This window comes from Myotis lucifugus, unplaced genomic scaffold (genome assembly GCF_000147115.1).
Source record: "Myotis lucifugus unplaced genomic scaffold, Myoluc2.0 scaffold_2008, whole genome shotgun sequence".
Taxonomy (NCBI): domain Eukaryota; kingdom Metazoa; phylum Chordata; class Mammalia; order Chiroptera; family Vespertilionidae; genus Myotis; species Myotis lucifugus.
The window spans coordinates 1-16,015 of NW_005873056.1; the positions used below are offsets into that span (position 1 = coordinate 1).

The 16,015-nt window shown below is 40.9% G+C and overlaps 1 long non-coding RNA gene across 1 annotated transcript in view; it reads left to right on the forward strand.

The window, feature by feature from the left end:
• The first annotated feature begins 3,228 nt into the window (after window positions 1-3,228).
• LOC102431145 overlaps window positions 3,229-16,015 on the forward strand; it is a 27,959-nt gene continuing 15,172 nt past the window's right edge. The window contains exons 1-2 of the long non-coding RNA XR_002827625.1: window positions 3,229-3,348; window positions 8,336-8,388. This is a non-coding gene — a long non-coding RNA (uncharacterized LOC102431145). The remainder of the gene's footprint in view (window positions 3,349-8,335; window positions 8,389-16,015) is intronic.

Genomic DNA, 16,015 nt, shown 5'->3' on the forward strand with positions numbered 1-16,015 from the left:
GCCCCCTAGTGGTCAGTGCACCGTCATAGTGACTGGTTGTTTGATTGTTCTGCTGTTTGGTCTATTTGCATGTTAGCCTTTTATTATATAGGATCATTTTCTCAAGTGCCTAGGAAGTTAGTGTATAATTGGGTTTTATTTTGCATGTTGGGAAACAGTAGCTTGGAGAGGAATTTTTCTTTCAAGGCAAGTGTTATAGGTTTGAGATTTGGAGAAAGGGTAGAAGTAGAGGTTGGAGACAGGCAGACCATTTAGTTTGGCTGTTGCAGTTGTCTCCTAGAAGAAATCAAGGCTTTGGGCAACAGTGGTGTCATTGCAGATAGGAGAACCAGTATGTTGGGAATTAAAACCGTGTTAAATGTGGTATACATGAGAGGGAGGAAAGAAAGGTTGACCAATTCTGGGATCTTCATTTATTTCTGTTTAGGCTATGTAACAGCTATCTCTATATATAAAAGCCTAAGCTACCGTTATGACCAGAACGACTGGAATGACCAGACAACCGGCCAGCAGCTATGACGCGCACTGACAGCCTCGAATCTGGTTCACCTGCACCCCAGACCCAGATAGGAGGGAAGAGGGAGCCCGATTCCTCCAGGAATCAGCCACTGTTTAGCTTGCTGCTGAGGCCAACCTCCCATGGTCCCTCCCCACAGCCAGCCGCCCCCCCCCCCCCTCAATCGGCCTCGATGTGGGGGGCTGGCTGGCCAACCTCCTGTGGTCCCTCCCCCCTGCCGGCTGCTCCCTCCTCCCCCAGTCCTCCCCCTACCCTATCGGCCCCGATTGCCGGTAAGGCCGAGGAACCCCACCGGTGCACAAATCCATGTACCGGGGTTCTAGTAAAAAAATAAGAATACATAGGTCTTCCGTAGTTGTTATATTCTAGGCAAACAGTGACCCATGTCTGCAGCTAGGAGATTAGAATTAGAATTTGAATGGTGCTTTGCATTTCCTTAAGGGGTATTATGAACCATTGTATTTCATTTTAGAAATGAAGTTGCTGTTACATATGGAAGATAGGCCCAAACTGCCATAGAGGCCAAGAATGATAAATGTTGTTTGTCCTTAATGCTCAAGCCTCTTAATAATTGCCTCTGATCTCTTTCCATATAAACTTTGTGTCTAAAGTATTGAATCTGGTGTAGTTACACTCACATTTTATAGTAGATAATTTCTCTAGTGATGGGGCATGGATGATGTTTCATTGCCATTCTTTGAAGAGTACATTATATTCATTACATAATGGTCAGAAGTTTGTTGTTTATGTTTTTAACCACAAGAGGGTGTTTGTAGAGTTCTGAGCACAGTGGTCAGAGGCCAGTGTCATGGGCTGGCTCCAAGTTTGGGTTTATGTGGCCTTTGTGGTAAGCAAATAAGCTGAGTGATGTGTTGTGGTGACAGTGGCTTTCAAGAGTAAATACTGCCACCTTTAATTCTTGCATCATTAGTAGCGACTTACAGTAACTGCTGTGGAATTATTTCAGACATTTAAATGTGGTCAAGGTCAAGGTTGTTTCCTTCAGCTCACTTTGATTTTAGGTCTGAAATAGACTTTTATAAAGCCAAAGGACTCTTTTTAAAAATAAATACCTTAAAATAACCGGATCCTTTTAATTTATCAAAAATGCCCTGTGTCAAACTGATTATTTTTATAATAGATAAGAACAAACAATATTTGTTTGTAAGTTTTTTCAATTCCATCTGAAAATATGCAGTTGAGAACTCTACTAACAAGCAAATTTTCTCTTAACTTTGCGTTTAGATTACATTTAGTAGTTTGGAATGCTGATTTTTAGGACAGATAGAACTAACTGGGTTTGTTTCTCATTTGGTACATTTGATTCTAAAGCACTTTTTCACTGAGTTCCTACTTCAGAGTAAGTCCCTGAAGTAACAGAGAAGGCAGAGAAATTAACTCTGGATTTCATCGATTTACCTTTCTCTATTAAAAAAAAAATTTAACACTTTCACATTTTATATATAGAGAACATTGGACATTCACAAAAGTAGACAGAATGACAGACTGAATCCCTATCATCTGTTGCCCAGCTTCAAACATGGACTGTCCTCTCTTCTGTATTAGTTTGATGCAGATCTCAGACATCTTGTCATCTGTGAGGTGTTTTCATTTTCAGGTGGAAAGGGTACTACTGTGAGTTCTCACTGAGTCACTAGGGGCTGGACATTAGAAAAGGGCAGTCTAGGGCTTGGTGGTAGGGCTGCTGTCAAGGGGAATTATTTTGAATTTCTGCAGCTTATATTAAAATCTGATGTGTTTCCTTTAAAGTGTAGCACAGACTTTGTGTATTGTCTGAAAATATTAATTTGTTCTTTACCATCTTTCAAAAAGACATTACGATAACTTAAAAAAAATGTAAATGTATATATACTAAGATTTAAAAAGAGAGGAAAAGCCTATGAAAAAACTGAGTGAGGGTCATCTTGTAACATGAAACCACTTACAGAAACTGCAAGACCTTATACAGTGATCAGCGATATGCTGTGGAATTTTCTAGTAGTCAGAGTCAAAAGGAAACACAATCAGTTGTATCCTTCAGCGTTCTTCCTGTCAGTGAAGACAAATTTTCCTCATGGGATCTTGTAAAGCAGTGTTTGCCAACCTTTCGGACCTCACGGACCACCAGTGATCTGCCGACCACCGGTTGGCGATGGCTGTTCTAAAGGAGCTACTGGGGCTTCAGGTGGAGGTCGTGGGGTAACTTGGTCTCTGAGCAGATGGTTGTCTGGGAAGCCCAGAGTTCTTTTTTGACTTGTATTTGGGGTTTGCAGATTCAATAACCTGCAGTAGCTGCAATTTATTGAACTCTATTATGTGTCAGGCATTGTGCCAGGTGATTTTATTTCAATTAATCTTCAATCCATTCCTGCTCCATAGATACTACTTTCCACCTTTTTCAGGTGAAGATATTGAAACTCAGAGAAATAACTTGCTGAAATTATGTAGTGTTTTGTACTCAGTGTGCTAAAATATTTGACACGTAGATACATGATTATTGATTTATGTTTTGTGGGTGTATGTAGCTACTTAAGACTGGCTTGTCTTTAGATTATTGTCTGACTGGAAATGTGATCACTTTCGTGAGAACAGGGTTGTGGGGCCATGGTTCATGATGAATCTTTTTATTCATGCTACCTGTTCATGATTGTTGTGCTGTTATTTTCATTGTGCATTACCATTTCTGGCTTTCACTCTTTTCATTTTAATGCAGAGAGAAAAGGAGCAGCAGGAAGAGAAAACTGGTTTGTTCAGGAACACAGTGAAGAATGAAGCCAGTGAAAGAAGAGCTATGATAACTCCTGCTCTCCGAGAAGCCCTTACTAAACAAGGTGAAAGCCCTCAGGAATTGTTGTTATAATACTATGCTTTAAGCATTCTAATTTAATCCCTGAAAGCAGAAGCATAAAATTGGGATTGCCAAAGGGAAAGTAGGTCGTGAAGTCCTTCTCTAGCCCAGCGTCTGTGTTACTGTGCTGGTTGTAGCTGTCTAGGGAGTCACTGTCTTGTTTCTGTGGATCACTTGTGTGTAGGCTGCCTGGGCCAGCAAATTCCTCTTTGCTTGATTTATTGGGATGTTAGCACCTGTGTGGCTCAGGTATGCAGAAAGAAAATGCCATTACTGACTTCTTTATAAATCACTGTTTATTAAGGGAAAATTATTAAATACAGAAAAAAGAACATATTGATACTATGCTGGGTTAATTAGAAGTGTTTTATCTAGAAGCATATCTGGATTTTTATGGTTATACCTTATTAAGGAGGCTGTAGTTGAATGTACAAATAATGTGAATTATATTTTCTAAAGAAGAAAGATAAGAATTGGGAGTCAATAGACTGACTTCCTCTCCTCCCTCCCTCTTTAGTGAGAACCTTTTATGTGATGGTTATGACGATGCAGAGGAATATAATACATTATCTCCTTCAAGGAGCTTTTAGTCTATTAGAGGAGACAGACAAGAATATACAGATTTTACATATAAATCTGTATATATATAAAAGTGTTAAATATACATAAATATTATATATAAAACATATATGTTTGTCTTTTAATTAGGATATATAGACTATTTAAAGTGATTTTATGGTATGTTTAAATCTATCATGTTGCTATTTGTTTTCTGCTTGTCTCCTGTTCTTTGATTTTCTTTTTCCTGTTTTCAGATTAATTTTTTAATAATTCTGTTTTTTTTTAAAATATATTTTTATTGATTTCAGAGAGGAAGGGAGAGGGAGAGAGAGATAGAAACATCAATGATGAGAGAGAATCATTGATCGGCTGCCTCCTGCACACCCCCACTGGGGATCGAGCCCGCAACCCGAGCATGTGCCCTTGCCTGGAATCAAAACTGGGACACTCTAGTCCAACGGTTCTCAACCTGTGGGTCGTGACCCCTTTGGCAGTCGAATGACCCTTTCAAAGGGGTCGCCTAAGACCATCCTGCATATCAGATATTTACATTACGATTCATAACAGTAGCAACATTACAGTTAGGAAGTAGCAACGAAAATAATTTTATGGTTGGGTCACAACATGAGGAACTGTATTTAAAGGGCCAGAAGGTTGAGAACCACTGCCTAGTCCGTAGTCCAACGCTCTATCCCCTGAGCCAAACCAGCCAGGGCAATAATTCTGTTTTATATTCTATGTTAGCTTATTAGTTATTGCACTGTTTGTTATTTAGTGGTTACTTGAGGTTTTATACTAGATCTTTTTATCATATCATAGTATGTCCTTGTGTGGTGGTACACCACTTCATGCATAGTAGAGCAACCTTCAATAGTATATTTTCTCCTCAACCTCTATGCAGTTGTTATCATATATTTTACTTTTTACATATGTTATAAACCCTATGCTACATTGTTATTTATTTTGGTTTAGTGAATTATCTATTAAATATTTAAATAATTAGAAACAATTAATATGTTAACTTATGTAGTTACCACTTTGGTGCTTTTCATGTGTTTGTGTAGATCTGAGTTCTCTCTGATAGCTTTTCCTTCTGCCTGAAGGACTTATTTAAGCATTTCTTATGGTATAGGTTTGTTGGTGATGAGTTATTTCAGCTTTTGTATATCTCAAAAAGACTTTATTTTGCTTTCATTTTTGAAGGATATTTCTGATGGATATAGAATTGTAGGTTGACAGCTTTTTTCCTGTCATGTTGTTCCACTTTTTGTTTACATTGCTTCTGATTAGGGCTCTGCAGTCATCTTCTATTTGAATCTCTGAAAGTAATGTTTTTAACCCCTGGCTCTTTGTAAGATTTCCTCTTAATTACTGATTTTGAGCAATTTCATTATAGTGTATCTCTGTAGTTTTTTTTTCATGTTTCTTTTACTTGGGATTTGTTGAACTTCTTGGTTCTATGGATTTGTAGTTTTAATTAAATTTGGACAAATTTTGGCTGTTATTTCTTCAAATATTTTTTGTCACTTCTTCTCTCTCCTCTTCTTTGGGGATTCCAATTACATATATCATAGGCCACTTGAAATTGACCCATAGCTCACTGATGTTTATTTTCACCTTTTTTAAAAAAAAATGTTTTTATTGATTGTTAGAGAGAAGGGAGAGGGGGAGAGAGAAACATTGATGAGAGAGAAACATCCATCAGCTGCCTCCTGCACGCCCCCTACTGGGGATCGAGCCCAGAACCTGTGCATGTGCCCTGACTGGAAATCAAAGCTGCAACCCTTTTGTGCACATGATGACTCCCCACCAACTGAGCCACACTGGCCAGGGCTGCTCTTTTCATCTTTTAAAATTCTTTTTTCTGTCCCATTTTACATTTTGGATAGTTTCTAATGCTATGTCTCCAAATTTAATTTAGCAATCATTTCTTCCCTAATGTCTAATCTTCCATTAATTCTATTCAGTGTTTTTTTTTAGCTTAGACATTGTAATTTGCATCTCTAGAAGTTCAGTTTGCGTCTTTTTATATCTTCCATGTCTCTACTTACATTTTCAAGCCTAGGAAACATAGTTATAAGTGTTTTTAATGTCCTAATCTGCTAACATGTGTATTATTTCTGGTTACTGGATAATTTTCCTCATTATTGGCCACGTTTTCCTATCTGTTTGCATGCTTGGTAATCTTTTATTGGATGCTAGATCTAATTTTACCTTATTGGGTACTATATATTTTTGCATTTCTATAAAAATTCTTGAGCTTTGTTCTGGGAGTAAAATAAATTACTTGGAAGCAGTTTTGAAACTTTTAATCTTTTATGGCTTGTTAGGTGAGACCAGACCCAGCTCTATACAGCTAATTATTTCCCCGTATTGAGGCAAAATACTTCTATGTACTCTGCCCAATGCCTTGTGAATCTGGAAGTTTTTCTGTCTGGGTTGGCACAGTTCCCAGCTGGCTGTGAGCACCAGGAACACCTTTCATCCTGTCAGATGGTTCTTTCCCATTCTTGGGGAGTTTTTCTTTCACATATGCACTAAGCAGGACTCATGCAAATAATTATAGGAATCCTCTGCAGACTCTTGAGTTCAATCTCTGTGTAACTTTTGTCTCTCAGGTACTCAATCCCGCTAACTCTAGCCATATGGGCTCCTCATACTCTCACTTCCATGTCCTCAGCTAAGGAAGAGGTAACTGAGCTTTATGTGGGTTTCTGCCTTACTGCAGGGCGTTGACACTTTTAAGACAGTAAGCTTGGGTAATAGTAGGGTTCGCCTTGTTTGGTTTCTATCTCTAGGATCACCATTCTTTGTTGCCTGATGTTTCTTGAAAACTGTTGTTTTACATATTTTATTATCCATTTTTTGGTATTTCAGGTGGGAGAGTAAACCATCTGTTACTCCATCTTGTTTAGAAGCAGCTGCATGTTGGATTATCTTGGCATTGTGGTCAGCCAGAGGTTTCTTGTTTCTGTACTGTGTAGTTTCTTTTACACCTAACTAAATGCAAAATTTTATAGAGACCTATATATCTTGGAAGAGAATGATATAAAGAACTAATATAATATAGAGTGTAGTTTCTATAATAGTGATATGAACAACACAGGAATCCAAAAGAACTAGAATTTTCTCTGGGAATCTTTTAAATGTTTATTCTCTATCTGAGATTTGCTATTCAGTTAGACACGGTTTCATCTTCTACTAGATAAGCAGTGCTTTGTTTATTTATATTCGGGATGTTTACATAAATTTGGAAGAGGATAAAAGACAAAGTCCTGCAGTGTTGCCACTAGAGACTTGTAATCCAAATTGACACTGTTCCATTAATCATTACTGTGAAACGTATGGATGTTTAATCAGCCCCTGATCTACTTATGCCATCATCCAGACTGTATTTCTCCATTTACCTCATTTGTCTGGAAGTCAAGAGTCTTTTTGTGCAAGAGACTCGTAATTATGGTTTATTACTTGAAGCCTCATGAGAAGCTTTATTAAATGTTTTAGGAAGTCAGAATGTTCTACTTGTTTGCTCTACTAGTTTGTTATAAAAGGAAATAATGATTGTTTTGGCATGGCTTTTCCATGCTTTTCATGTGTTATGTGCCTCAAAAATTTTAAATGATAGGTTGTAGAGTGGTGCTGAGAATTCATGTTAGGTCCTAGAATTTGATTTTTCCACTTTTTGGGGCAATATTTCTTTATTTTAATCTTCTGTTGTCCCTCTGATTCTTCTTCTTTTTTTAAAAAAGTATTTTTTATTGATTTCAGAGAGGAAGGGAGAGGAAGATAGAAACAGCAATGATGAGTGAGAAACACCATTGATCAGCTGCTTCCTACATGCCCCCTACTGAGGATCGAGCCCACAACCTGGACATGTGCCCTGGCCAGAAATTGAACCATGATCTCCTGATTCATAGGTTGATGCTGAAACACTGAGCCAAACTGGTCAGGTTGATTCTTCATTTCAAATATATTGTTACTTACGTTTACTTTATGGCACAGCATGTGGTTCATTTTTATAGCTGTTCCTTGCATCTTTGAAAAGCATTTTTGTAGTTGTAAAGTGCAGTGCTGTGTGTCCTTGATTAGGTTTGCTGTGTTGCTCAGATCTTAGAGCTCTACTGAGTTTGGTCTGTGAGATTTGTTAGATACTGAGAGATATTACAATCTCTCCCTATGATTTTGGATTAGCCTATTGTTTCTTTATGTATTTTGAGAGTATGTTAGTAGATGCATACACATTTTAAATTGTTTATCATCTTGGTGAATTAAACTTTTAATGATTTCTGCCACTGTGTTGTTGTCTACCATTACTTAAGCTATGGAAAGAGATTTTGCTTTTTTATAAGCACTTTCTGATATAAGGCTTTGAATCAATTCAATTTTATGTTCACTGTTTTTCCATTTAGGTTATCAGTTGATTGGGAGCCATTCTGGGGTGAAGCTTTGCAGGTGGACAAAGGTATTTGTCTTTATGCACTTTTTGTGTGGCTATTATATGCATTCAATGAATTTTACCATTTTAAAGGTACAATTTACATTTAATGAAATGTAATGATTTTGAATGAATTTGTTAAATGAGTTCAAATTTTTATGGATATAAAAAACCCTCATCCACCACTCCAAAATAGAAACAGAGGCATGAATACATGGAGCAGACTGACAGCTAGCTGTCAGAGGGGAGGGGAGGGGCACTGGATGAAAGAAGATGAAGGGATTAGGTAAAGAACATATATGCATAACCCATAGACACAGACAACAGTGTGGTGATGGCCAGAGGGAAGGGGTCCTGGGAGTTGGGTAGAGGTGGGCAAAGGGGAGGAAAATGGGGATATTGGTAATAGTGTCAATAATAAAAATAAAGATGAGAAGAAAAGATATAGACTATTTTTCTTATCCCATAAGTTTACTTGTGCTTATTGCTAGTCAATTCCCCTTCCTCCACAGTCAGGAAACAGTTGTTCTAGTTACTCACTATAGTTTAATTTTGCCTTTTCTGGAATTTCATATGAATGGAATTATATCATGTGTAGTTTTTATTTTTGCCAAGTAGCTTTCTAAACTCAACATAATGTATCTTAGATTTGTTCATGTTGTAGTATGTATCAGTAGTTCATTCCTTTTTATTGCTGAGTACTATTCAGTAATATGAACATATCAGTTTTTAATCTCTTGGTAGACATTTGAGTTGTTTTTCAGTTTTGGGCTATTAATGAGTAAAATTGCTATAAATATTTTTGTACAATGCTTTTTTTGTGAACATATGTTTTAATTCCCTTTGGTACATACTTAGGAGTGAAATTGCTAGCTATATATTTAACTTTATAAGAAGCTCCCAATCTGTTTTCACTGTGGTTGTACTATTTTATACTTGCATCAACAATGCATGAAAGTTCCAGTTGCTACATATTCTCACCATCATGTGGTATTGCAGGTCTTTTTAATTTTAGCCATTCTAGTGAGTGTGAAGTAGCATTGTGGTTTTGTTTTATTTTATTTTATTTTTCCTGGATTGCCTCTGCCCTCAATGCCATAATCCACAGCTGACCTTTGCGTAGTACTTCAACTGCCTTGATGGTCCTCTCCAAGGGAACCCGCTTCTCCAGAGCCTGATGTTTTCAGAATATCGTATATTCTCAGCATTTCTCTGCTGTATCCTTTTAGTGCCATCTGCTCCCTAGGCCAGTTGTTGTTATATGTGGATATCTGAGAAACTTTTCTCCCTTTTTTCACTCCTATTCCTCTGCTTTCATCATGAAGGATTTGAACATTCCAACTGATGACACTTCCAACACCTGTCATTCAACATACTCGTCAGTGTCTTTTTTTTCTTTCTTTGTAATGCTTCTAACATCCCACATCTGTTTCTTCCAATCCAGTGATTTTCAGTAATGTCAGACTCAGAGCCTTCTGCTGATAACCTGTATTTTGTAATATTCCTTTTACTATATAGCTAGGTTCAATTTACAGATTTGCAAATATAATCTCACCTACATAATTGTTTTTTTTAATATATTTTTATTGATTTCAGAGAGGAAGGGAGAGGGAGAGAGAGATAGAAACATCAGTGATGAGAGAGAATCACAGATCAGCTGCCTCCTGCATGCCCCCTACTGGGGATCAAGCCCACAACCCGGGCATGTGCCCTGACCGGGAATTGAATCATGACCTCCTGTTCATTGTTTGATGCTCAACCACTAAGCCACACAGGCCAGGCTCATTATTTCTTAAAAAGAAAATTGTTCCTGTGTATGTTCTTCAGTGTAGCTGAGAGGTCGGTGTGCTTAGTCCTGTGTTTAGCAATCTGAAATATTTGTACAGTCCATCTGCCCACCAATGAGTATAATTGCCCCTTCGACGCTGACCTTGTGGAGAAACGGGCTGTCCTTACTCCATCAGGTGTTGGAGTCGAGCTCGTGGCCACAGGGTGCTCAGGAGGGAGGGAGCCTGGTCTGGACCCCACACCAGTGAGTCCGGGTGGGGAGACAGCCCACGTGACGCGTCCACAGAGACACACACACTGTCAGCCTGTGGGGGAGACGGCAGGATTCATAGGACATTAGAAGTCGCATAAGAAGTCTTCTTATGAGAAGATGGTTATGAGATAAGACTTCACATGAGAAGTCTATCTCATAATTCACCTCAGCGGGTTCTGTAATGCGTGTTCCAAGTGGAGATGAAGCCGACAGGAAATGCGCAATAAAACCCAGGGCCCTGCTTCATTCCTGATGAGACCTAACGCTCTTATTCACGGAGGAAACACTTGTTTCTTGTTCTGGAAGTTTTTTTCCTTCAAAAGCTCAAGCCCCTGACGTTGAGGGCTCAGCCACTCCCTGCCCACACGGCTGTTCGTGAGTCATGGCTTGAATTTTCTAAAAGGATGCAGTGTGGCTGAATCGGTGAACCTGGGCAGCTGCTGGATTTAGGTTCCAAATTTCCCTCCTGCCCCTGCCCAATGCCAAGTGGGGGCCTCTGGAAGGGGGTCCCTGCTCAGCTGTAATTGTGTCATCGTGTTGAAAACCACATTTATGGCTGAACCCCAGCCTTTCACTCTGAGAGACCCGATGGGGTTCATCTCTGTCACGATGAAGTTGTGCATTTCCTCCTGGCACAACCCTGATGGGAAAATGTCTAGGAACTTCGGGTTGCTCCACAACAGAGTGTGTGACGCGTGACCCTTGGCTGATTCTTCGGGGCCCGAGTGGTGGGGTTTCTCTGAGGTGACTCGGGTTGTTTCATCACAGTCAGGAGAATGAGGCCACAATGAGGTGTAACATGGGGACTCTAACGGGTAAAGGAAGGTCGGCTTCGGGACCCGACTCATTACCAAACTGAAGCCCAGTGAGAAAACACACCAATGCCTTGATCACCGGTAGTCGGGCGGGATCAGCCTGACGACGGTGGCGAGGGCGGGTGTTTCTGGGCTTCTCAGTCACCTCCTACCCCGACAGCATTCCTGCCATCATCATGGTAACTTGGCCAGTTCTGTGCTGGCGGTTGGAGCTGCCCGAACTTCCCAAAATCTGCCATGGTGTTGGAGGTGGGGGGTCACCTACATAATGTTTAAAAGAATCACTGTTCTCCCCTAGCTATAACATAAAGAGAGAAAAAAGGAAGTACTTTATATTAAAACTAGAGGCCTGGTGCACGAGATGTGTGTACTTGGGAGGGGGTCCCTCAGCCTGGCCTGCGCCCTCTTGCAGTCCAGGAGCCCTCGGGGGATGTCTGACTCACAGCTTAGGCCTACTCCGCGAAGCGGGCCTAAGCCGGCAGTTGGACATCCTTAGCCCTGCCCTGGAGGCGGGAGAGGCTCCTGCCACCGCTACTGTGCTCGCCAGCCGTGAGCCTGGCTCAGGGCTTCTGGCTGAGCAGCGCTCCCCCTGTAGGAGCGCACTTACCACCAGGGGGCAGCTCCTACATTGAGCATCTGTCCCCTGGTGATCAATGCGCGTCATAGCGACCAGTCGTTTTGCTATTTGGTTGATTTGCATATTAGCCTTTTATTATTTAGGATAGTTTGTATTTCTGTATGAAATGCTCAGACACTGTTACATTAGAAGGGATAATGAAACCATCAGCTTTTATAATGAACTAGAGGCCCGGTACACGGTTTCTTGCACCGGTGGGGTCCTTCGGTTTGGCCTGCGGGGATCAGGCCGAAACCGGCCCGGTGCACGAATTCATGCACCAGTGAGGACCCTCGGCCTGACCTGCACCCTCTCGCAATCTGGGACCCCTCAGGGGATGTCAGACTGCTGGTTTCGGCCTGATCTCTGCAGGCCAGGCCAAGAGACCTTACCGGTGCACGAATCTGTGCACCGGGCCTCTAGTATGCATATAAGATCTTTGGTTAATCTCTTCCCATCCTCCTCCCTCTCCACTTCCCTCTGAGATTCATTAGTCTGTTTCATGTTTCCATGCCTGTGCATTGAATGTCTGCCCCCTGGGGATCAGTGCGCATCATAGCTACCAGTTGAACAGTCGGACACTTAGCATATTAGCCTTTTATATATATAGATTAGAGGCCCAATGCACAAAATTTGTGCAAGGGGCTCGGCCCTTGCAGCCCCACCTGCCTTGGCAGCCTTGGCAGCCCCTCGCAGCCTCAGCCGGCCTTCACAGCCCCTCGCAGCCTCGGCCGGCCCTTGCAGCCCCAGCTTCATCTGGAAGGTTGTCTGGACTGTCGTTCTGTTGTTCGGTCTAATTAGCATATTAGCTCTTTATTATATAGGATAAGTTTAAGAGAAGTTTATAAACAGACTAGAAGTTATTCTGTACAATAATTAATAACAAGCCAGATTAGCCCTAACCGGTTTGGTTCAGTGGATAGAGCATTGGCCTGCAGACTGAAGGGTCCCAGGTTCTATTTTGGTCAAGGGCACATGCCCGGTTGCTGGCTTGGTCCTCAGTAGGGGACATGCAGGAGGCAGCCAATCAATGATTCTCTCTCATCATTGATGTTTCTCTCTCTCTCTCCCTCTCGCTTCCTCTCTGAAAAAAAACAACAACAAGAAAAACACCCCCCCCCTCCCCCCCCGCCCACACACACACAAAACAAGCCAGATTTATTTTATGTAAAATAACAGGGAAAGAGGGAAATAGCCCTAATTGAAATAGGGCTAACACAACAGCAAGTCACAGACTTTCAGAATGGAAAAATGAGAAATTCAGATGTCCTTGCAAGTGAGTGGGTCTTAATTTCTGTGTTGAATCAGGACAATTTCTGTGTTGTGACTTAGGAGGAATAGCAATGTATTGTTACTGAAAATATATCTCCTGTCTTGAAATTCCACATCTTGTTGAGTTGAGATTTGCATTCTGTTGTTAATTTGTAACAAAACTTTGGCAACAATATCCTTTAAGTGACAATGGGAATAGAGGATGGATTGGAAACAGAAATGGTAGTAAGAGTGGCTGAGAGAAGTGTGGTGATAGTTTCAGAGTAAGATTTTAAAATGACAGACAACCCTAAAATAAACAAATTCAATTTCAAATAATTATTGCAAGACAGATTTCTCATCATTGTGCTATAAAATTAACAATATATAGAATGACCATAGTACTTTTAAAAAGAACTTTGATTAGTGAGAACCCTGCATTTCATGTCTAATTAAATATTTGGTTCCAAGTCTACCAAAGCATCTCAGATCTCATCTATAATGTATGTGTAGGTGATGCCTACACATATTATGCAGATATGTGGCTATTTGGTCAGTGACTTAAATACTAGAAACAGTATTGTTTTCTGTGGCATTTTTTTTCAGACTAGTGAAATTTCTTACTAAATTTTACATTAAAAAAAGTGTTTTCTTTCCTCAGTTTATAGCAGCTGCATTACTGGAAAATTCAGTATATGGGTAAATTGTGCAGAAAATACTTTATTTGTAAAATGAAGTCAGTATCTAGGTTTAAATAATTATAATCAGGTTTTTCACAAGTATGGAGGTCTGGTGAGTTGTTTGAAAGGAAGTAGACTTTTTCCCCACTTTCTTTTCTTTTCTTTTTTTGCATTGGACTATCCTGAGCAATGCATAAGATGTGAAAAACCTTGGCCCCACCTGCTTATTGCCAATAGTGCCTCCTAACCATCGTGAGAACAAAAATAGTTCCAGGGATTTCCCTCAGGGGTGTTGTGGGCCCCATTGAGAACCTTGCCCCAGGCCGTTTTCATCGCCACCCGCCGAGATTCAAGCTATCTGCAGTGCAGTTAGTTTCCGCCCTCTACTCCTGGCTTTCAGTGAACCTCCCCACACTGTCTCCCTGCCCAGTTTATCTGACATTAACCAGATTAATCTCTGAAGTACAGTTCCCATCCTGCTGCTCCCTTCTGGAAGCCTATAGTGACTTTCCATTATTTCTACCTCAACATATCCAGTTGGACGTGTAATAAGCATCTTGAACTTAACATGTCAGAACTGAATTCCCTATTTCCTCTCCTAAATCTATTCTCCTCACTCTTCACTCATTAGTTAATGGCAACTATCCTTTAATTGCTCAGGCCAGAAACTTGGGAGTCCTTTTTACTCTTCTTCTTCTTCTTCTTCTTCTTTTTATTACCCTCCCACATCTATTTCATGAGCAAATTTTTTCAAAACATATCCAGAATGCAACTTCTTTTTACCAATTATACTGCCATACCTTGGTCCAAATTACTGTAATATGTCCCTTTTTATTTCACTGATCTCCTAACTGCTATTCTGGGTCCACTCTTGTTATCATCCACTGTCTGTTTTCTACACAGCAGCCAGATGTTTCAGGTCATGTCACTGCTCTCAGAACCTTCAGGGGTTCCCTTGTCACTCAGAATAAAAGCCCAAGTCCTCAAGGCCCTGTGTGATCTGCTCTTCCGGCTTCAGTTTAACCATATTAGCCTTCCTGCTATTCCCTGAATATGTGGAGCCCAAAGTCCTCTCTGGCTTTCTGGCCTCTGTCTGCTCTCTCAGATCTCTGCTCAGAGAGCCTGTCAGAGAGGCTTTCCTGTGAAATAGCAACCTTCCCTCTTATTCTCTACGCTGCTTGGAATTTCTACATTATGCTTACTATAACTTAATAAATTATATCCGTGTGTACTCTGTCTCCATCCAGACCCTCCTTAGCTGGACAAGTTCTGACCCACTTGTTCAGCTTTATTTTCCATTTTAACCTTCATACAATGTGTCCTGCTTCTCTTCCCCACTCTAATCTCTACCTGACCAAATCCTGCCCATCTGTGTCAGTTAGGAAAACAAAACACCCTGGATATTTTAGCAAGAAGAGATTTAATATGCTTACCAAGCCATTGGAAGACCTGGGGTAGTGAAGGTCAAAGAGAACTGCTTTGCTTTGAGAAAAATAAAGTGTTAGACTCATAGGACACTGCTTCAAGTGACCCAAGCTGCTGGCAACATTAAAGCCAGTGTCTCCCAGGAGCTTCCTTGGAAGATGCTGCAGACCGATGTTTGCTGTATGCCCTTGTGTCTGCCAGCTGCTGCCAGAGATGAATAATAGTTTCTCCTTTTTGCCTTCTAAATCCATTTGCTTCTCATTGGTGGAGTCTAAATCAGAACCCTACAGACGGGGAATCTGAGAAATACTGTGTTAGGGTTACTAGCTGCTGCTTAGAAGGGCAGGCAGGGCTGAGTATTAACAGCACAGACTACCTCTTTGGATACTCAGCATCTATTCACACCCTTCTACCTGTAAAACATTTACTTCTGCCTAACTTGTTGCAACTAGTACACATACAAGGGAAGATGCATTCACTCTGCCTTTAAAAGGGAGAATACTCTTGTGAATAATGATACATGGATAACTACCACTGACCCATCTTATATAAAACTAGAGGCCTGGTGCCCGAAATTTGTGCACTCCAGAGGTGGTTTAGCCTGGCCTGCGCCCTCTCACAGTCCAGGAGCCCTCGGGGGGTGTCTGACTGATGGCTTAGGCCCCCTCCTTGCGGGGAGTGGGCCTAACCCATCAGTTGGACATCCTTAGCGCTGCCACAGAGGTGGGAAAGGCTCCTGCCATCGCCGTTCTGCTCACAAGCCCTGAGCCTGGCTCAGGGCTTCTGGCTGAGTGGTGCTCCCCCTGTGGGAGCACACTGACTACCA